Genomic DNA, 24,676 nt, shown 5'->3' with positions numbered 1-24,676 from the left:
AGCAGCAGCAGCAGAAAGAAATGGGGCAATACACAGTCCAAATAAGTGGCAAAAGCATCACGAATAAAGCTGTCTGCTTATTTTTGTTATGGTCCCACTTCCTCAGAGCATGTGCCAGATACTTCTTGTTACATGTTTAAATTGCTGGTTAACACAAAACAATGCTCTGCTCAGAATGCTGAATTTGAACTAAATGATTAGTGATTCTAAATAGATTTAACTGCATATGAGCAGAGAGTAATAAGAGGTAAAACTGATATTAAAATACCCAGCTGAGCTGGATTATATCTGGGTTTGGCTATAAAACTCAGCTGGTTTAGTGATCATTTAGGCCTGCCGTTATCATTTAATGAAGACTTAAAGAACACAGCACAACACTACAGACATATTATTAAAAGAAACACCATTGTTTGTTGTTACATGACTAAAGTTAAACAGGCAAAGTAATAGCTTATCTGGTAGCAATTTTAGGGATATGACCTCCATTTGCATATTATACATTATAGTACAACACATAACAGATACTTGGAAGTACAAAAGACTTATCATACAATACTGCAGGTTTTTACTCCAGAGTTACTGCTTTTCTGGTGTTACTTAGACAACTGGAGTGAAAAATTAAACATAGACCATACACGTAAAACCTAGGTTCTTATATATTTCTTGACTTTTTCCAACACATTTTTTTACAATTTGGACAGGTGTGTATGCACATCATTTTTCTAAAAAGAAATCACAAATATATTTTTGATGAGGGTACGTTTTTGAACTGAGATAATGAAGATTTTAAGAAAATCGCAAGAACAGAGAGAGCCACACAAGACCGTGAGATGATTGGCCCAAAATTTGTTGTCAATATGCGCAACTGCCACAGCAGCTTCAGGTGAGGGTAGATGTGCAATTAAATGCGTAAATCCAAAAGTTGCTATTGGTGACGCACCACTATGCCATTAGCTTCGCGAAAACAGCATCTTGCTGTCTGCCTCACCATTGAAATGTATTGAGTGACGTGAAATTCCTGTAATTACACAGTAGTTATGAAATAATCTCACCACAGAATGTTAAATCATTTCAAGTCTACAATATCCTTTTAACAACTTTACTGTTGATTGGAAGCATTGTGAACTGTGAAGAGGATAGTGTGGAACTTCAAAAGGACATAGGCAAGTTGACGGAATGGGCAGACAGGTGGCAGATGAAGTTCAATGCAGAGAAATGTGAAGTGATTAATTTTGGTAGGAAGAATATGGAGAGACAAAATAAAATAAGAGGCACAAGCCTAAAGGGGGTGCAGGAGCAGAGGGACCTAGGTGTATATGTGGATAAGTCATTGAAGGTGGCAGGACAGGTTGAGAGAGCAGTTAATAAAGCATTCAGTATCCTGGGCTTTATTAGTAGGGGCATAGAGTCCAAGAGCAAGGAAGTTATGTTGAACTTGTATGAGACACTAGTTTGGCCTCAGCCGGAGTATTGCGTCCAGTTCTGCCGCACTTTAGGAAAGACGTGAAGGCATTGGAGAGAGTACAGAAAAGATTCAAGTAAATGATTCCAGGGATGAGGAATTTCATTACGAAGATAGATTGGAGAAGTTAGGACTGTTTTCCTTGGAGAAGAGAAGGCTGAGAGGTCATTTGATAGAGGTATTCAGAATCATGAGGGGTCTGGACAGAGTAGATAGAGAGAAACTGTTCCCACTCATGAAAGGATCGAGAACGAGAGGGCACAGATTTAAAGTATTTGGTAAGAGAAGCAAAAGTGACATGAGGAAAAACTTTTTCACGCAACGAGAGGTTAAGGTCTGGAATGTGCTGCCTGAGAACGTGGTGGAGGCAGGTTCAATTGAAGATTTCAAAAGGGAATTAGACAGTTATATGAAAAGGAAGAATGTGCAGGGTTACAGGGAGAAGGAGGGGAATGGAACTGAGGGAATTGCGTTTTCAGAGAGCCAGTGTAGACATGATGGGCCGATTGGCCTCCTTCTGCACTGTAACGATTCTGTGATTCTGTGATTGTTACCAAACTATCTCTCTGGCACTGAAAATTAACTATTACAAATGTGTCGTCTCATTTCTTCAAGTTTTAATTGTTGGAGATTTTTTCTTTCTGTCCCTTTTTTCTCCCTCTTTTAATCCTCTCTTTCCCAGTCTTTATTGTTTTTTTCTGTACCTGATTTGACATTGACTTCACCATTCTAATTTACAATTCTTTCCCAGTCTTTGCACTACTAATTTCAGGATCCATCAATTTGACTGGTTTAAGAGAGACACTCAGATCCCAAGTGCCGAGGCGCTGTGCCATTTCTATCTCAACTTACAGCCCAAAGTAATGAATAGGTCAATGCAAATAGAACTAACAATGGGCAGTGTTCATTGCCCTGTCACAGTATAAACTTTGAGCCAATATCCTTCTCTGAAGAATAAGATGTAGTACAGTAGTGCAATTTATTACATAAATTCAGAAAGTTATGAAGCTCTTAAGTCCTGTGGGAATTAAAATAAACTAAGACCATATGCCAGATGTTGCTGTGTTTGAATGAGTGCAGCTGAATCTAATGTAAATGTTGTGTTCAATTTAGTAATAATGAAACTGTTACCCTCACCGTCTCTCGTATAACTGTGACCATGTCACGTTCTTTGCATGCAAACGTCAGTGAAGTCTCCTGGCTACAAAATTTAGCAATGCAGACACTAATTTCTTGCAGATAGTATACATGGTTGCCTACAGGACTGGTACAGAATATTCTTCACATTTCCAAAATTGATAAGCTGTTCACTCTATGGAGGAGTTTCATTTTGAATTGATGAAAACTTTTCACATTTACTTTCTGATTCACACAGATCCCAGATCTCCTGCTTTGACTGTTTGATGTGCCAAATTTAAGTGTAATGAACAGTGAACACATGACCGGAGTAAAAGTGAGCCTTCCCGAAAGGATTCATCTTACACTGCTCAGTTTAACACTGCATGGAGTATAAGTCCAAAGTCATTGTAAGGCAATGTAATTCTCCCTGCCTTATTGATGTTTACTTAATTCATCTCACTGTATTCAAAACGCCTTCAAAATTTGGACCGGGTCAAGCAAGGCTGTGTGATAGCCCCCATACTATTTGCAATCTACCTGACAGTGGCTATTCACCTCATCGAAGATCAGCTGCCCTCTGGTATGAGTGTTAAATACCACCTAGATGGAAAATTCTTTAACTTCAGTTGCCTCGGTGCCAAAACTAAACAAGCCACCATAGACATAAATGATCTACAATTTGCAGATGACTGCAGTGTCCTTGCCCACTCTACACCAGATTTACAGATCACTCTCAGTCTCTTAAGTTCGTAGATGACATGAAAATTGGTGGTGTCGTAAATAGTGAGGAGGAAAGCCTTAGATTACAGGTCGATATAGATGGGCTGGTAAGATGGGTGGAGCTGTGGCAAATGGAATTTAATCCTGAGAAGTGTGAGGTGATATATTTTGGGAGGACTAACAAGGCAATGGATGGTAAGACCCTAGGAAGTACAGAAGGTCAGAGGGACCTTGGTGTACTTGTTCATAGATCACTGAAGGCAGCAGCACAGGTAGATAAGGTGGTTAGGAAGGCATATGGAATACTTGCCTTTATTAGCTGAGGCATAGAATATTAGAGCAGGTAGGTTATGATGGTGCTGTATAAAACGCTAATTAGGCCACAGCTGGAGTACTGTGTACAGTTCTGGGCACCACACTATAGGAAGGATGTGATTGCACTGGAGAGGGTGCAGAGGAGATTCACCAGGATGTTGCCTGGGCTGGAGCATTTCAGCTATGAAGAGAGACTGAAAAGGCGTGGGTTATTTTCCTTAGAACAGAGAAGGATGAGGGGGACATGATTGAGGTATACAAAATTATGAGGGGCATTGATAGGTTAGATAGGAAGAGACTTTTTCCCTTAGCGGAGAGGTCAACAACCAGGGGGCATAGATTTAAGGGAAGGTGCAGGAGGTTTAGAGGGGATTTGAGGAAAAATTTTTCACCCAGAGGATGGCTGGAATCTGGAACGCACTGCCTGAAGAGGTGGTAGAGGCAGGAACTTTCACAACATTTAAGAAGTATTTAGATGAACACTTGAAACGCCATAGCATATAAGGCTACGGGCCAAGTGTTGGAAAATGGGACGAGAATAGTTAGTTTCATGGCCGGCACAGACACAAAGGGCCGAAGGGCATGTTTCTGTGCTGTATAACTTTATGACTCTATGACTCAATTCTGCATATAAAAGAATTGGCCTGTCCTTGAATGTTGCCAAAAATCTCATATCAACCCACACCTAGTCAGCCAAATATTCCACCTGCCATATATGTTGAAGGAGAGACTTTGGAATATGTTGAGCACTTTCCATACCTTGGCAGCCACCTCTCTCAAAGGCAACTATTGATAAGGAGATCCAACAACTGATCAGCTGCACCAGCTCAGTCTTCGACAAACTGCAGCAGTGAGTGTTTGACAACAACGACCTCCGCAATTCAACATTAAAGTCCTAGTGTACAGAGCAGTTATTATCACCACACTCCAGTACTGCAGTGAGACCTGGACTATGTATCAGCGACACATAAGAGCACTAGAGAAATTCCATCAGCAATGCTTCCACCACATCCTCCGGATTCAATGGGAGGGGTTTCGAACAAATGCTAGTGTCCTTCTTGAAACCAGCTCCACAAGCATTCAGGCAAAACTCCTGAAACACCAAGTTCGACGGACTGGACACTGGCCAAAAACTGTCTTCCCCTCAGGTCCTGTTTTCTCAACTGTCAAAGGGTCAGTGTTCCAGGGGAGGACAAAGAAAACACTTCAAAGACACTCTGAAGTTCTCTTTGAAGTGCGGCAGCATTGACTTTGATGACTGGGAGCAGATTGCTATCAATCGTTCGAAATGGTGACAACTTATCCATCAAGCTGCATCACGCTTTGAGTCCAAACTCCTTAACGATGAGGCAGAGCGGCGGCAGAGAAGGAGACGAAAGGAAGCAAATCAGGTATACTGGATCCCACTATCTCGTGGGACATCCTGCCCCATGTGCTCAAAGATCCGTGGGTCGAGAATTGGCCTGTTCAGTCATACGAAGACCCACGGCAGAAACTCGCGACCTTGAATAGACACCATCCTTAAATCTAGGGCCAGCCGACAATGATTCAGAATGTACTATTTATACTATAGCAATCAATTGTATTGTAAAAGCTTTGTTATCCGGCATGTGCCAAACGTGAGAGGTGCCGGATATCAAAAATCACAATTAATCAAGAGTTGTACTTAGAACTCCAGAGCAAAATGGGTCTGACTGCAGGAACCAAGAATCCCATTATAGTGAATGGGGAACCAGTCACCAAGGCAAGGTAGCATTTCCACCCACAGATAGCAACCTTAATTCCCACGGTTTTTGGTGGTCCAACCCAATAGTTTGAGAAATCTCCAACCAGCTTCCTGGTATCCAATCAGGTTGGTTCTGGTACCGTTAGATGCCCCTTGAGTCTCGCTACCAAGCAACGTATGGAGAAGGTTAGCCTCAGCCTTGCTGATTCAAAAGACAGAAAACCGTTTCCATCTTTCCTGTTGTCACTCAGCCGAGCAGATGTGCAGCCACGGGGCACTTGTACTGCCCGCCATGCCTCACCAAGCCCTATCACCTGCCATTGTCTGTATGGTGTTACGACCAGGTGAGAATGGATCTAGGGGTTCCCTCTCAGCCTTTGCCTGGTTTAACCGTAACAGGGTTTAATTTTAAAACACCGTGTTTTTAGTTCCCCCTTAGTGAATCCTTGTTCACTGCTCCAATTGTAAGGCAAAGAAATCAGACAGGTTTTCTTAGTTTTAAACGAGAAAGGTAGAAGTTTATTAATCTTAAACTCTGATCCGGTTAACGACTACAAATATGCGACGCAACCACACTAGCATGCAAACGCAATAAACACATACGCAGATAGAGACAGAAAAAGTAGAAGGAATAAAGGGGAAACGTTTGAGGCGATATCTGGTAGTTACAGTCCTTTAAGTTCAATGTGGAGTCTTTGGTTGCCGGTAAGTCCTGCAATTCGTTGGGGCCCAGTTCACGCTTCAACTTGTTCTGATGTAGGAGTCTTTTCTCTCTTGAGGTTTACATATCTTCCGTGGGTCTGGTGGCTTAGGAGAAAGCGAGAGAGGGAGACAGAGACTTCCTTGTTCCAGCTTCAGTTTCAAACAGCCTTCTGATTCATTCTGTGTGGCACAATTCAAAAAACCCCAAGTTTTCCATCAGCTTAGTCACATGACTAGCTCCTTATTTAGAACAGTCTCTCCTGAGAGGTTTGTGGATTGTACCTTAGCAGTCTCTGGAATGAGCTTCCTTACGCCTTCAATGTCTGGTGATCAAAATCCGTTTGGTTAATTGGAGCAGGAAATAGTCCTTTGTCTCCACAAGCACTGTCTCTTAGTATGCAAATGTCCTTTCAGCCCAGTATCTGGTGATCTTCAAACAAGTCATTTCTTCATTCCAGCAACAGTTTAAAATCAATAATATAAAAGCAAAATACTGCAGATGCTGGAAATCTAAAATAAAGACAAGAAATTCTGGAAATACTCAGCAGGTCTGGCAGCATCTATGGAGAGAGAAGCAGAGTTAACATTTCAGGTCTGTGACCCTTTTTCAGAACTGGAAGAAGTTCTGAAGAAGGGTCACTGACCTGAAACATTAACTCTGCTTCTCTCTCCACAGATGCTGCCAGACCTGCTGAGTATTTCCAGAATTTCTTGTTTTCATTTAGTTTAAGATCAATGTTCATAATGCAAAATTAATATGCCTCATTCTTGGCAGGTGAGGTTCTGCATGCCAATGGAGATCGAACTTCTGTCCCGAAGTTATTGCCGGAGGACCGAAGGGTACCAAAGGCCCTGCATTGGGAAAGCCGATTTTTAATTTTTCCTTAATCCTTTGGAGTTGGTGCACCAATATACCTATAGTATACGTGAGAGTCAGCCCTGTACAATGAGAATCACAACTAATGCCGAGAACATTCGACTGCACTCGGGAAAACTCAGCCTGGGAAATTTTGGAAATTCGGGACAATGGACCTTGCTGGTTGGAAAACTGTCGGATAACAAAGCTTTTACTGTACTTTAATGGTTATGGATGGGCAGCATGTTTCCTCTGGTTACTTTGACATAATGTTGTATTCAGTGCACATATTTGCTCCACCTTCAGAAAGGCAGGAACTGCTCATAAACTGCAGACATGGGGCCAGTTCTTAGAAATACTGAAGAGACCCAGCTCTACCTGTCCATCACCTCACTCAATGGTTCCACTGCCTCTATTGTCATAGGGACGTAAGACCAGGAGTAGGCTATTCAGCCCCTTTGCACCTGTTCCACCATTCAATTGGAACATGGCTGATTTGTACTGTAACTCCAAAGCATTTGCTCCATTTCCCTTGGCATCCTTACCTAACAAAAATCTGTCTTGAAAATGGCAATTGACTCAGTGCCACACTGTTCTGGGAACAGAGTTCCAGATTTCCACTACCCTTTGTGTGAAAAAGTACTTCGTGATTTCACTCCTAAATGGCCTTAGCTCTAATTTTAAGGCTGTGTCTCCTTTGTTCTGGATTCCCCTATCAGAGGAAATATTTTCTCCATTTCTACACCATTGAATCACTTTATCATTTTAAAGACCACAATTAGATCACTCTCCAAACCCAAGAAGCTCGACACCATCCAAGACAAAGCAGCCTGCTTGATCGGCACCCCATCCACAACCTTAAACATTCACTTCCTCCACCACAGGTGCACAGTGGCAACAATGTGTATTATATACAAGACAGATGGCAGCAACTCACCAAGGCTCCTTCACTTGTACCTTCCAAACCCACGACCTCCACCACCTAGAAGAACAAGGGCTGCAAACGCATGGGAACACCACCTCCAAGCCACACACCATCCTGACTTAGAAATATATCGTCGTTCCTTCACTGTCGCTGGGTTAAAATCCTGGAATCCCCTCCCTAATGTACCTCCACCAGATGGAGTGCAGCGGTTCAAGAGGGTGGCTCACCACCACCTTCTCAAGGGCAATTAAGGATGGGCAATAAATGCTCGCCTTGCCTGTGATGCCCACAACCCAAGAATGAATTAAAAAAAGACTTTTACATCTCTAACTTTTTCCAGTTCTGAAGGAAGTTCAATGACGTGAAATGTTAACTCTGTTTCTCCACAGAGGTTGTCAGACCTACAGAGTTTTCCAGTAGGTTCTGTTTTAATTTTATAAATTAAAGCTAAAAGTAACAGTAGAAGATGTAATGAGTAATAAATAATGTAAATTGCAAGTTCTATAGTAAAAGTAGAAAATAAAAGTACAAGAAAGGAAGGATGGAGGGGAAAGCAAAGGCAGGGAAAGTGGCAATAAAGCCATTAAAACTTCCTTCAAAAATTGTTAAAAGTAAATATTTTTGTGGCAGTAAACTAACAATAAAGCTATTTCTAGTAGCCGGGTCATAATTGTAATGTTAAATATTTTTAGCCTGCCTAAATCAATGCAGTATTCATTGGGGCTCTTACACTGTTTCCCAGTATAGAAACATTGGAATAGCCCCTTGAGTCTGTTCTGCCATTCAATGAAATCGTTGGTGATCTGCATCTTAACTCCATTTACTTGCCTTTGGCCTGTATCCCTTAATGCCTTTGGTTAACAAAAGTATCCCAATCTTAGATTTAAGATTCAGAATTGACATAGGATCAATTACCCTTTGCAAGATAGTTCCAAACTTCACCACCCTTTGTGTGTAGAAGTAACTTCATTCCTAAAAGGCAAGACACTAATCTTTAGATTATGTAGTCATTTCTTCTTGACACCTGCTCACAACAGAACATCGGCATAGCATCATAATTCTATAATGTACTTTATCCATTTGTTAGCTGATGTCAAGCCGTATGGAAGAATGTCAGCTCCCTTAATGGGGTTAGTGGATGATAACAGGAGTTACAAATTCTGACAGTACACTCCGAAGGGAATGCTCAGATTCTCAACATAACACAGGCCAAAAAAATCAAAATAAAGGAATTATAGGAAACGATTTCACAGAATGCCTTTTCATCGTGGACCTAAACTACAACGTACATATATCACTAGTTTCCCTTTTTCTTATTCATAAATATCCTATGAAATGTTCAGTGTATTAATTCTCCAATATTAGCTAAATGCTATCCTGCTTTTAACAGTGCATCAGACAATTGCCCTGGAAATTGTTTCTAAATGGCTCTGTACCATGCAAAAGCAAAACATTAATTGATATCAGTGCCAGAAAGAGCAGCATCCCAGTTTGTTCTGCTGGTATTGGAAATAGGCAAATTTTCAGCTGTGAACAGTAGCATGATCACTGCACAGCCATAGGGAAAGATGCTGTCAAGCACAACAATGTTCATTTTTACCATGCTGCCTGAAGCATATAGTTATACCAACATTTTAAAGTGTACAAGAACTTCCTGTTTGTTTAACATAGCATTATCAATAAATAGAGTTTCCACTAACCTTAGCATGCTTTTGTTTATTTTTATCTTTTGATATTTGGGAGAAATATTTTATTCTGACTGTTGCAACCCATTGATGCAACATGCTAAAAAGACATTAAATTGTATTGATTCTTCCTGGAAAATAATAACTTTAGTTAGGTGGATATTATTTTTGTAAATTATATAGGTTTAGCTTTCCATTAAAGAGGTTCAAATTTTGCTGGCTGTATTTTATAATATTCAGCTCCTGTTCCTGGTCCATATCAGATTTTGTTGGTACTTTATAGCCGCTATTTCTGCTTTACATATTAACCTGCCAGTGACGAAGCTAAGAAAATCTTCAATAGAATCAGTTAGTTATCTGACTGAAATATTCCACTTGTGATGTCATCAACAGGACAGATAGTGTGTGTGTGTTGAATTCTAATAGCTTATATTTCAAAGATTACTTTGGCCTTGGCAGTTTTTGAATTTTGGCTGCAGTTTCTGTATACAATCACTCAGATATATCCAGCTGAGATTGATAGCAAAGATGTTGCTGTAGCAAAGCAGTAGGCATGATGATTACATGATTGCAGTGAAAATAGGCTTCAATGTATTCTGTGATCCTTTGTCAAGTGTACATGTATTTCAACAGTGGAACATTTCACTGTTGGAAAATAAAAGATGCTGTGCAAATTTTCTATATAAAAGTTTTGAGAGTGTCTGTCACATTTCAGACATACTTCTGAGTGATTGTATACAAAAACTGCAGCCAAAATTCAAAAGCTGCCAAAGCCAAAGTAATCTTTAAAATATAAGCTATTCGAATTCAACAAACACACACTATCCTGTTGATGACATCAACAAGTGGAATATTTCAGGCAGATAACTAACTAAGTGCAACACTTTAAAGTATAAAAGTGGTTCCATTTTTTGTTAATTGTTTTTGAGGACTTGTGTTTCAAAACTGAAAAGATACCATAGATGTGTTTTTTTACAAAGTTCACTGAAAGGATATTTGAGATGTTGTTTGAAAACAACCTTTGCTGGAAATTATGTGCTTAACCTCAATAAACAACAGAAACTTTGGTGACCTGTGGAAGATGTTTACAGAGAAGCCACATGTCAAGGTGTATGGAGGTCAGGAGGTTGACTTTCTGTTTGGGGTTTGGATATTGTTTTCAGTTCAGTTGGGGTGTGAACCATTTTGAAGTCAGTTGGTGTTTTGCCTACCAAGGAAAAAGAACCCTCAGCTCATTTTGTCTGCACCTCTCTAAGATACCCTGAGAAGGTCAGTGTGTCAGCTCCTCTTCCCTCCTGTCTTTGGGAAAACCCTGCAATTCAAGTGTGTATTGGCTGAAACCCCCGATGCCACATATCTCCTGGAAAGCCTACCAGATGATTTCTTGACATCTCCAAAATGAATTGCTTCTAAAAAGATCACAGTGACCTATCTCTGTATACCTGGACATCAAAGGGACAACTGACTTCCTTTATATCTTCTTTTTTTTCTTCAAGAATTAGCAAGTATTTTGACAAAGTATTTTTTTTTTGTTTTCTTTTGTAACAGAGCTCTGCAGAGAGAATTTCTGTACTTTTTTCAGTGTGTGTGGGTGAGTGTGTGTGGGGGGAATTTAAAAAGGGAACTTTCATATTTCAATCTGTGTGTTAATGTTTTGCTTTGTTACTGGATAAGTCTTATTTGATCATTTTGCTGTTTATTAAAGAAACCTGGCTGGTGTATTTTATTCTGGGATAATGAGTAAAGTACATGATTTACTGCATCGGTAACTGGGTAAGTATTTCAATATATATTGTGACCTGTGGAGAAGTGGAACTAGAAAAGACAGAGCACTCCTCTAACCACAGTCATAATAGTACCAAAATCATATAAGAAAGGCAATAATTTTTAAATAATATTATACTGCTTTTTAACTGACCTAGAATCAAAAGTTTGTAAGTACTATGCAATATACAAACTTCCTTAACCAAACAACAATTAAACTCTGGTTGATCCTAGTCTATTTATTCAAAGAAACTAGACTTTGTGGTTTTAAAGAGATAGACTTCAACATCAGAATAATGCATTATGTGGTGGATAATATGATGTTGGACATTGAGAAAATCAGACACAAGAGCACTATAACATGCTGGAGGTGCTCAGCTACCTCCAAATGCAAGCTGGAAGCACAAAGAATGCATGATGCATGGATGGGTGACTGTACACAAGTTGTGCCAAGCTTATTAGACGATTAGGTAACTACGCCATAATTTCACTGGAACATCTGATCAGTGCATTAGCTGCACACCATCAGTTTGCAGCTGGCACTGAATGTAGGAAAATGTTTCAAAGGACTTCACTTCACAGAGGCAAAATCAGAAAATGGATGCCTATCGAAAGGAAGAGATACGAGGAGGAGTGACCAATAGCTCAGTCAAGGAGGTAGGTTTTATAGTGTTTTAAAGATGTACTGGGAGATGATGAGGCAGAGGAGTGCAGGGCTGGATTTCCAAAGGTGAGCCTAGATAGCTGAAGGTGGTACAAAGGAAGGGGTGATGCCCAAGAGGCCAGAGTCAGAGGAATGAAGAGTTTTGGGGAGAGTTTTGTTGGGGTGAAGGAGGTTAAAGAAAAGAACGTACATCTATCCACTGCCTTTATGACCTCAGGGTGTGCCAAAATGTTTCACAGCCAATTAAATAGTTTTGAAGTGTATTTACTGTTATAATGTGAGGAGATACAGCAGCAAATTTGCACACAGCAAGATCCCAAAAACAGTGATTAGATAAATAACCAGATAATGTGTTTTTGTGGTGCTGGTTGATGGATACATATTGCGTGGGACACCAAGAGAACTCCCCCGTTCTTCTTTCAGATTCAGACTTAGAAAGTAACTGGTGGATGGAATCACTGATAATGCTTAGCTGGAGAACATCAAAACGGCTAAAGGAATGTATGTCTCAAGGGGGCTTGAATTCAAAATGAGGAAATGATGCTTCAGTTGTACAATGCCTTGGTCAGATCCCACACAGAAGACTGTGCTCAGTTTTGGGCACCAAACCTCAAGAAAAATTCACCAGCATAATACCATATCTTAAAGGGTTAAATTATGCAAATAAAGAAGGAAAGACGACTTGCATTTACAGAGCACCTTTCACAACCACTGGGTGTCTCAAAACACCTGACAGTCAATGAAGTACTTTTGAAGTCACTGTCATAATGTAGAAATGCACCATCCAATTTATGCACAGAAAGCTCCCACAAACAGCCATGTAATAATGACCAGATAATCTGTTTTCATGATGCTGATTGAGGAATAAGGAATAAATATTGTCCAGGACACTGGGGATAACGCCCCTGATAAATCTGCTATGAGAACAGGTTGCATAAATGTGGTTTCTATTCTTGAGTGTTGTTGGAGCTGCACTCATCCAGCAAGTGGAGAGTATTCCATCATACACCTGACGTGTGCCTTGTAGATGGTGGACAGGCTTTGGAGAGTCAGGAGGTGAGTCACTGGTGGCAGAATTCCCAGCCTCTGGCCTGCTCTTGGAGTCACAGCATTTATATAGCTGGTCCAGTTCAGTTTCTGGTCAATCATAATCACCAGGATGTTGATTGGTTGTGGGGGGGGTGGGGGCAGTGGGGGCAGATGCGCACTGGATTCAGCGATGGTAACGCTGTTGAATGTAAAAGGGAGATTGTTAGATTCTCTCTTGTTAAAGATGGTCACTGACTGGCACTTGTGTGCTGCAAATGTTAGTTGTCACTTATCAACCCAATCCTGAATGTTGTCCAGGTTTTGCTGCATGCAGGCAAGGACTGCTTCAGTATCTGAGGAGTTGTGAATGGTACTAAACACTGTGCAACCATTAGTGAACATCCCCACTTCTGACCTTATGTAGGAGGGAAGGTCATTGAAGCAGCTGAAGATAGTTGGTCCTAGGGCACTACCCTGAGGAACTCCTATAGCAATGTCCTGGAGCTGAGATGTATGGCCTCTAACAAGCACAACCATCTTCCTTTGTATTAAGTATGATTCCAACAAGTGGAGAGTTTTGCTTCTTGATTCCCATTGACTTGAATTTTGCTAGGACTCCTTGATACCACAGTCAAGCAAATGCTGCCTTGATGTCAAGGGCAATCATTCTCACTTCACCTCTGGAATTCAGCTCTTTTGTCCATGTTTTGACCAAGGCTGTAATGAGGTCTGTAGCTGACTGGCAGAACCCAAACTGAGTTCTGTGAGCAGGTTGTCGCTGAGTAAGTGGCACTTGATAGCACTGTTGATGACACTTTCCATCATTTTTCTGATGATTGAGAGTAAACTGATGGGGCGGTATTTGGCCAAATTGGATTCGTCCTGCCTTTTGACGACAGGATATACCCATGTAATTTTTCACATTGTCGGGTAGATGATAGTGTTGCAGCTGTACTGGAACACTGGGTTAGGGGATACGGCTAATTCTGGAGCACATGTCTTCAGTACTACAGCCAGGAAGTTGCCTTTGCTGTATCCAGCTGTTCCTTTATATCAAGTAGAGTAAACTGAATTGTCTAACGACTGGCACCTATGATGGTGGGGCCCTCAGGAGGAGATCGAGATGGATCATCCACTCGGCACTTCTGGTTGAAGATGGTTGCAAATACTTCAGCCTTGTCTTTTGCACTGACGTGCTGGATTCCCACATCATTGAGGACCAGGATCTTTTTGGAACCTCCTTCGCCATTTAGTTGTTTAATTGTCTGCCAACATTCAACTGGATGTGAACAGGTCTGCAGAGCTTTGATCTGATCTGTTGGTTGTGGGATCGCTTTGCTCTGTCTATTGCATGTTGCTTCTGCTGTTTAGCATGTATGTAGTCTTGCCTTGTAGCTTCACAGTGTTGATACCTCATTTTAGGTATGCTTGGTGGTGCACCTGGCATGCCCTCCTGCCCTCTTATTTGAACTAGGGTTGGTCCCTGACTTGATGGTAATGGTAGAGTGAGGGATATGCCAGGCCATGAGATTACAGATTGTGGTGGAATACAATTCTGCTGCTGCTGATGGCCCACAGTGCCTCATGATGCCCAGTTTTGAGCTGCTAGATCTGTTCTGAGTCTATCCCATTTAGCGTGTTGGTAGTGCTGCGCAACACAATAGAGGGTGTCCTCAGTGTGAAGACGGGACTTTATCTCCACAGGGACTGTGCAGTGGTCGCTCCTACCAATACTGTCATGGACAGATGCATCTGCAACAGGTAGATTTGTGAGGACAAGGTCAAGTAAGTTTTTCCCTATTGTTGGTTCTCTCGCTACCTGCTGCAGGCCATGCTGGCAGATACGTTCTTCAGGATTTGGCCATCTCGATCGGTAGTGGTGTTTGTTATATATGTATATATTGTTATACTATCTGTAAACTGTTAGGAACTAATTAGCTAGGAACTAGCTGTTATGTGTAAGTGTTCCAGTTGGGAGCCTCATTCACGGCTGCACTGGGGAGTCATGTTATATGTAACACAAGAACGAGTTCAACCAGGTTCTACAGCACAAACATTGTGTTGAAATAAACAGGACTGACTCCAGCCTTTTCCAAGTTTAAAGTGTGATTCTTTCCAACATATAGAAACCAGAAACTATGTAAAGACGAAATAATGCTACCTGTAATATTCTGATAACTATTAAGGCTTAGTACAGAATAGATGAATCTAACAGTTAAAATAATGGGAGTTTATTGAACACATCTTGCATCTATGGTTTCCTCTACAATTCTCCTCAAGGTTCTGCACAGATTACATTACATCATTTCCTGTGATGTCTATTTCCATAATCTGCACACTAACAATCCAATGCCTACTATATTACATTATACTACACTACCGAGCCACTCTTGGAGATGTACATTGAAGTCGTCCACCCAGAATACATTCTGTGCCCTTGCTTCTCTCAGTGCTTCATCCAAGTGGTGTTCAACATGGAGGAGCACTGACGATTTGGTTTAAGGAAGGGCAGTAGGTGGTAATCTGCAGGAGGTTCCCTTGCCGATGTTTGACCTGATGCTATGAGACTTCATGGTGTTCCGAGTCAATGTTGAGGACTTCCAGTGTTACTCCCTCTCGACTGTATACCACTGTGATGCCATCTCTGTTGGGTCTGTCCACTGGTGGGGCAGGACATCCCCAGGAATGGTGATGGAAGAGTCATTGGCTGTAAGGTATGACTATGTCAGGCTATTGTTTGACTAGTCTGTGGGATAGCTCTCCCAATTTTGGCACATTTTCCCAGATGTTGGTGAGGAAGACATTGCAGGGTCAACTGGGCAGTGTGTGCCTTTGTTGTTTTTGGTGCCTAGGTTGATGCTGGGTGGTCTGTCTGGTTTTATTCTTACTTGACTTCCTGTAGCAGTTTGATACAACTGAGTGGTTTGCTAGGCTATTTCGGAGGGTAGCTAAAAGTCAACCACATTAAGGAAGTGAAAGGGGGGAGGGTGGGAAAAGGACAAAAGGGAAGGTTTGTGATAAGATGGAAGGCAGGAGAGAATAAATGATAAAAGGGTTTGCAAAGCCAAATGGAGCAGTAATGGGAGAAGAAAAGAAAGAAAAAACGTGTCTGGAGGGGTTGGGAATGGGGGAATCATGAACAGCTGCCATCCAAAAGCAAAAAAAAGGGAATAAAAGAGGCAAAGGGCTCCTACAGTGTTCCAATGAAGCTCAACGTAAGTCAAGGAACAATACCTCATCTTTCAACTGGGCACCTTACAGCCTTCAGCACTAAACTTGAGTTCAGTAGTTTTAGAATGTAACCTCATCCTCCATTTTGTTTCTTTTCCTTTGCTGGCTTTGTTTTGTGTCTCATGTTATTTTTATTTATTTAGAGATAAAACACTGAAACAGGCCCTTCAGCCCACCGAGTCTGTGCTGACCAACAACCACCCATTTGTACTAATCCTACATTAACCCATATTCCCTACCACATCCCCACCATTCTCCTACCACTACCTACACTAGGGGCAATTTACAATGGCCAATTTACTTATCCACCTGCAAGTCTTTGGCTGTGGGAGGAAACCGGAGCACCCGGCGGAAACCCACGCGGTCACAGGGAGAACTTGCAAACTCCACACAGGCAGTACCCAGAACTGAACCCGGGTCACTGGAGTTGTGAGGCTGCAGTGCCACCAACTGCGCCACTGTGCTGCCCAATTCTGCCATTCACACCTCTTCTAGCCACATCTTTTGTTTCTTCATCACTCCATTTGACCTTGTATTGGAACACTTTTGTCATTTAATCTCTCCTGCCTTCCATCCTATCACAGACCTTCCCTTTTGTCCCTTGAGTTCCGAAGAAGGGTCACTGACCCGAAACGTTAAACTCTGTTTCTCTTTCCACAGATGCTGCCAGACCTGCTGAGTAGTTCCAGCATTTCTTGTTTTTATTTCCCTTTTGTTCATTTGACCACTCTTCCCTCCCTTCACATATTACACCTCAAATTTTTCGCACTGCTGATTAAATTGAAACGTTACATGGGATTTTCAATTGCCCGTGAGGGCGAGAACGGGAGCGGACATGCTTTGAAAATAATGCTCCTGGATGACATGTCACTTTCCTGATGCCTCTGGGATGCACTGCTATTTTCAAAGTAAGGGCTGTTGCGGGTGGGGAGGGAGTCAGGAACCCACTTACCTCCAATTAGCTGCCCGTTAAGCTACTTGAGGAGCGTATTAACAGGCTGAGGAGGGCCAGGAGGCGATTTTCAAATTGTGAGATCCTTCTCTCAAGCATGTCAACAATGGGGAGTACAGAGTACAACCCAAATTGTTTTTGCCTCTAAGAAAAAAGCAAAATATAGGGGGAAAAAATCTGCTCTGCACCTCTTAGTTGATTCAGCAGCAACATTGTCAGAATCCTGGAAGCGACTTACATGAATATTCTATTGACTGGGTTATTGAATGTGGCTGAACAAGGAGAAAAGAGATAACAAACCATATTTTACCTGTAAGCCAAGAAAAAAGACATGTCTACTGAAGGATGAGGTTGCAGAAACTCCTTTTATCAGCTTACTGTCCTTGGATCCAGCAATATTCAATTACTTTCAAACTTGTACTTAATACTTTATCTTGCTCAAAAGCAATGAATGAAAACCTGGAACCAAATTTGTTGATCGCTGAATCCTTTCCATTTTCTGTTTATCTTTGTCAATAAAGTGACCTTAATTGGATACCACTGGACTACTGAGTTGGGAATTACTTAGGTTTGTATTCTCTACATATGCACTTAAGCACTTCAATGCCACTCTGTCTTTACAGCGCCTGTTGTATGCTGTGATGTTGTATTCCATTTTGGATCAACTATCATATCTTGATTTTTTACTAATGCACCCTATTTAAGAAAACACAGTTTGGGCTACTGAATGGTACATTGGCTGGTACATTGTCTATTTGGTTCTAGGACCTAGACTGATCTCTTGATAAACCTTAATATCCAATGTTTTGAAGTTTTCCCATGTTGGTGGCAATGATTAAACTTTATTCAGCACAAGAAAGACTTGACACATTACAGCATCTAAGCAGTAGTTTACAAGGTACAATTAAGAGTTCTATTACTCTGTTTATGCCTTGGGTAAAAGTCGCAGCAAGAAGTACCTGCACACCCTAGCTCAAACCCTTTAATCCTCTAAGTGTCTCTTGAAGTCCTGTACACATACTCTCGCTTTGGACCCTCTTTTTTAATACTCTTTCCAATAATGCAAAATCACCAAATTTTATGAGACCAATCATTAACATACAGCCATTACCTTATTATCCAATTACAGGGATAGCAAGCACACAAGTTGCTGACTTTGCTCAGGCTTTGGTCTAATAGCCGCTGATATCAGTTGTTTTTCTATTGCTGAAATTATTAGTGCAGCTATGACAATACAAAGGGGCATATTTTACATTGGTCTTGATGGCCTAATGATTCATTAATGATAATCTACTGGAGTGTTTTGAGGATGTGACGATCAGAATAGATAAGGGAGAACCAGTGGATGTGGTGTATTTGGATTTTCAGAAGGCTTTCAATAAGGTCCCACATAAGAGGTTAGTGCGCAAAATTAAAGCACATGGGATTGGGGGTAATATACTGGCATGGATTGAGAATTGGTTGACAGACAGGAATAAACGGATCTTTTTCCGGGTGGCAGGCAGTGACTAGTGGGGTACTGTAGAGATCAGCGCTTGGGCCCCAGCTATTCACAATATATATTAATGACTTGGGTGAGGGAATTAAATGTAACATTTCCAAGTTTGCAGACGACACAAAGCCAGGGGGGACTGTGAACTGTGAGGAGGATGCAAAGAGGCTTCAATGTGATTTGGACAAGCTGGGTGAGTGGGCAAATGCATGGCAGATGCAGTGTAATGTGAATAAATGTGAGGTTATCCACTTTGGTTGTAAAAAAACAGAAAGGCAGATTATTATCTGAATGGTGATAGATTGGGAAAGGGGGAGGTGCAACGAAACCTGGGTGTCCTTGCACACCAGTCGCTGAAAGCAAGCACTCAGGTGCAGCAAGCAGTTAGGAAGGCGAATGGTATGTTGGCATTCATTGCAAGAGGATTTGAGGACAGGAGCAAGGATGTCTTACTGCAGTTATAAACGGCCTTGGTGAGACCACATCCGGAGTATTGTGTGCAGTTTTGGTCTCCTTATCTGAGGAAGGATGTTCTTGCCATGGAGGGAGTGCAAAAAAGCTTTACTAGGCTGATTCCTGGGATGGCAGGATTGACGCATGAGGAAAGATTGGGTTGACTAGGCCTAAATTCACCAGAGTTTAGAAGAATGAGAGGGGATCTCATAGAAACCTATAAAATTCTAACAGGACTAGACAGACTAGATGCAGGGAGGATGTTCCCGATGGCTGGGGAGTCCAGAACCAGGGGTCACAGTCTCAGGTTACGGGGTATGCCATTTAGAACCGAGATGAGGAGAAATTTCTTCACTCAGAGGGTGGTGAACCTGTGGAATTCTCTACCGCAGAAGGCAGCAGAGGCCAAGTCATTAAAAATATTCAAGAAGGAGAGAGATATATTTCATAATGCCAAAGGGATCAAGGGATATTGGGAGAATGCAGGAACAGGGTACTGAATTAGATGATCAGCCATGATCTTTTTTGAATAGTGGAGCAGGCCCGAAGAGCTGAATGGCATACTCCTGCTCCTATTTTCTATGTTTCTATGTTTCAGGCTAGAGATGCCCTCCTAATGTGTCTTGGACCAGGACAACAACCCTCCTTTATTGCTTATCACGTTCCAATTAAGGTGCCTCATCTACATTCCCATGGGAATGAAGCTGCCTCTGCTTGCTGTTCTGTTCTTTTATTTCTGCTGTTCTTTTAGTTTAATTTAATTATCCCTATTACCCATTACCTCTTTTTGAAGTATCCGCTTCTTATACTACCTTGCTCATGTTATCTGTGCCTACAAGTTAGGTTAATACAAATGTAAAACAAAACATATATGTGTATCGATATTCTTGAGATTACATGTGAGTAGTATTCTAACAGATACATTTTCTAATTAAACGCTTATCCTAATAAGAAACTAGTGAATATACTGGAGGACTCCCGAAACACCCCAAATGTCCAGCTTAGAATAATGGTATGAATAGTCTCCTCTCTATTGATATTAAGAGTCCTATATAGAACAACGTTGGCAGTCTCATCCCAGTTGAAAGCAAATGGGAGATCACAGCAATACACTATCCATCAACTGGCAGGAATTGATATTAAACTAACCATTGTTATTATCCCTTGTGGGAAATGCAAGAACTTACACTGGTCAATTAGGGGACATTAGAAAGGTCAGGACTAAGGAGCACTATAGAGATTTGTGCTGGATCTATAAACACTTTCTTCCTCAATGATATCCCCCGAATAAAAGGAATATAAAAATTCAAGTCCAAAAATTCATTTTCTAATTAATATTTTATTAATTATTGTTAAATAATCTTCCCTTCATTTGCCTATTTGACGAGTCTCCATAGATATATTTGAATTTTATCCCTTTTCTCTGTACATCATCATTTTCCAAGACAATTTTGCACCATCCATAAAGTTAAACATGATAGTCACCAAGATTATAGATATCATGAACACCATTCTTGTCCATGACTATCTAATGAGAACAGCTTACATTAATAACTGTGCTTTGGTTGTTACAATCTTTAATTATACAGTTCATACCATTCTGCCTTTTCCATCAGCATTTACTTTACAGCTAAAATCAAATTGTTTTCTCAGTTCTTTTCAGTACTCAAAGACACTTTGTGCAACTTTCAACTGCCAACTGTTAGTTTCGTGCCTAAAAAATAGGTACTCCACAGTTGAAAATTGAGGGGCACCTCACCTGTTCCTTGATGCACAAGGCCTGCCTGCTGCAGTTTTCAGGTGGGCCTATAAATGGATGAACAGAACCCGTTTTGCGAAGAAGGCTGTTGAAATATACAATTTGAAGTCCTATGGCATTGTAGGATCCCAATGCAATTTTGAAGTCCAAATATAGTTTGTGCCCTGTAAGATCTGCTCGTTTGCACCAGCAGCGGTACTTACTACTGGAGGCTACTCCACAAAAGAGCAACAAACCTCTTGTTTTATTCTCAAGGGAGCCAGAGGAGCAGAAGTGCTCTTGGCTCCAGAAAAATATTGCGCTCTGCTGCCAGACTATACTCATCAATCGCCAGGATTGGGTCCTTGCCTCTCAGGCCCTATACAGAGTTGAATGATTTCCCATCCCCCCACAACTAGCAAACTGCAGTGTAATGCATATTTGGTGCCACAGTTTGTCGGCTGCGTTAAAATGAGGCCCAAGCCTTAAAATAATTTGAACCTTCTGACTTGCTGAAGTAATACACCATTAGCAAGTAGTATTCCAATGAAATATTGAAGGAGTTAACTAGTTGTCACCTAAACACATGTTAAGTGTATGTTGCAACAAGTCTGATTATACTTCATCAAATTTGAAAATTTAGCCATTCTGAACAATAATTTACAAAACTTTGATTGAAACAAAGAATAATATAATCTAGTTATAACTATTTTTTGTCACCAAAATCTAAGACCAAGATATTTCGTTCAGAGAAAATCCCAAGTAGCAGAATTGTGCGGTATCTATGCCCCCCACCCCATCACTCCTTGAACTCAAGTGGGTTGCCTAACCCGAAGTTTCTAGGATTAGCATAATTCTAATAATTTTGGCAAGCTCCTGACAGTAGTATCACCTCTGATTGCGAGCTCACTATTTGTGGGGCATGCAGGCAAGTACTTGAACGCAGCACGTAATGCGAGGTCCAGCAGGATGAGAAGGAGAATCAGAATGTTGAGACAAACCTGCAGTTGGTGCATGCCCTTCTACTTCCACATCTTGAAAATCCTTTATGATCGCCGTTCCCAGCACTGCAAGGGCTGCCTCTTTCTCATGCTACTCTATTTCAAATTTTAAAGACCACTTAAAGAAAGGAGTCAGCACACCAGAAATCTCTGACAGCATAACTCCTATGTGTGCTAACTGCATCATGAAATACCTCATGTAACTACTTTACTTATCTATGAACAAATAAGAAGTAGAGGAAAAAGAGCTAGGTCACTCAGCATCTGACCCTGGCAGCACTGCATTTATTCTTTCCCTCTCAAACCCAGGCACAGAATGAGAGATAGAGGGGAGTGCAGTGGGTGAAACACAGAGCACAAGGGAGTAGGAACAGTTGGGGATGGAAAATTAAAAGAAAAATCTTGTTGAACAGAGGGTCACAGGGCTGAAGACTTAGGGGATCCAGATCTCACAGACCACCAGTATTTTAAATATTTCCTTAAAGAATGTACAATTGATGGAATTTAAAAAAAAATCAGTTTAAAAAGTAATTATAATTTTAATAATTTAATAATTTCGACAGTGAAGTAATTAATCCCATCTCTATGGAAGCTCATTATATAAATTATTTATTAATGTTTCATGCTGTTAATGTCCCTGAACAATATTATATTTGTCTTGACTATGATGGTAAGGCTTTTAACTTAAAGTTTTGAAAAGAAAATATTCAGGAATTGTGCAGATGGAAATTCATTTATCATTTCAAATGCTATTTGTAACATTCAGTCAGCAAAATTGATCAAATATGAGTAATGCAGAAACGATGTTATAACTATAGGGCTACCTGTGAATAAGACATGCAAAGTCATCACTTGTTCGCTGATGGCCCTGAACCTCCTTGGAGGTGGTTCTGCTCTGTCGCCATAACTTTGACTCGAATGTGCGACTACCCGAATTTATGCGTGTAATTTCTGGAAAATTACAATGCTGGAGCAGGCCAAGCTCTGAGGAAATTCCGTATTGATGAAACGGCAAGATCTTAAAGTAACACAGAACTTCACCTATGGGATGTGTTACAACAGAGGCGGGAGGACTGCACTGTTAATTCAGTCCCACTTCTCCACAGGTCACAACATATTCTTTAAAGTTTTTCCATTTGTTGAAACAGTCAATCAAATATACTATTATTTCCCAGAATAGAGCACACTAACCAGGTTTCTTTACTGAACAACAAAATTAACAGTTTATTATAAAAAAATTCTTAACTTGTAATAAAGTAAAACAATATCACATAGATCAAATTTTTAAAAATCCAACATTAAATTTTAGCTAGTCCCCTTTACCTTTGACCCTTCACACTCACACACACACACATATATATATTGAATCAGTTGACCAGAAAAATATAAAAGGATTTTTAGAACAGAGCTCGGTTACAGACAAAAAAAAAAGCACATTCAGGCAGCTCACTTGCCCACCCCTGAAAAATAGCAGATGAGACTTACTGCACCAAACTAGCACACAGTCCAACCTCCAAGCAACTGTTAAAGAACCTTCCTGAATTAGCTCTCTTCAGGCGACGTTGAAAAGCAATTTAGCAGGTCTTCTTGAAATGCAGGAACAAGATAAAATGACACACTGAGTCTTTTAGGGAATTGCAAGAAAACAAGCTGAGTTGTAGTCTTCTGTTCTTCCTTGAAATTCTCTCATTTTTCTGTCCTTTCTTGACACTATTACAGCACTTGACTTTTGTCTTCTTCCAGAAGGTATCACAAACACACACTGACTGACGACCAAACAGCTTGGCACTTTTCTGCCCACCTAGTTGTTCTCTGTTGCTACTGGGCTTGTCCAGTCAAAGGAATGCTTGTCAATTTCTGCTCCTGTTGCCATGGCTTCTGCTCTAAGCCTAGCCTGAACCAGATGACAAACAGCAACACTGTTGCCAATCCAGTCCTCACTGTCCCCTTGATTAAAAAAAACATTTATTTAGCTTAACTACAAATTCCTTTTGTTAAAAATTATTTTTAACAAAACAGATGCAACCTGCAGGAGTTAAGAAGTGGTTTAGAAGAGAATGCATTGAGGTGTACACTGAACACAAGTAGCAGCAAGAGGCAGCGGAAAAGGAGAAAAAGAAACCAGCTTCCAGAGGGCCAGCTCATGTTCACTGGAGAACCGCTGCAAAGTCTAAGAAAAGGAATGAAACTGGATGGACCACCCGGCATTGACCTTGGCACCGGAAACGACAACAGCAAACCCAGCCCTGTCGACCCTGCAAAGACCTCCTTACCAACATCTGGGGGCTTGTGCCAAAATTGGAAGAGCTGACCCACAGACTAGCCAAGCAACAGCCTGACATTATCATACTCACGGAATCATACCTTACAGACAATGTGCCAGACACCACCATCACCATCCCTGGGTATGTCCTGTCCCACCAGAGATATCAGCAGTGGTATATAGCCAGGAAGGAGTTGTCCCAGGAGTCCTCAATATTGACTCTGGACCCCATGAAGTCTCATGGCATCAAGTTAAACATAGGCAAGGAAACCTCTTGCTGATTGCCACCTACTGCCCCCTCGGTTGCTGAATTAGTGCTTCTTCATGTTAACATCAACTGGAAGAAGCACTGAGGGTAGCAAAGACACAAAATGTATTCTGGGTGGGGGGCTTCAATGTCAATCACCAAGAGTGGCTCAGTAGCACAACTACTGACCGAGCTGGTAGAGTCCTAAAGGACATAGCAGCTAGACTGGGTCTGCGGCAGGTGGTGAGGGAACGAACAAGAGGAAAAAACCTACTTGACCTCATCCTCACCAATCTACCTGTCGAAATGCATCTGTCCATGTCAGTATTGGT

The sequence above is a fragment of the Heterodontus francisci genome, chromosome 12 (assembly GCF_036365525.1).
Source record: "Heterodontus francisci isolate sHetFra1 chromosome 12, sHetFra1.hap1, whole genome shotgun sequence".
In the NCBI taxonomy this organism is placed as follows: Eukaryota; Metazoa; Chordata; class Chondrichthyes; order Heterodontiformes; family Heterodontidae; genus Heterodontus; species Heterodontus francisci.
The sequence above is the reverse complement of the archived record's forward strand: the minus strand, read 5'-3'. Positions refer to the sequence as shown.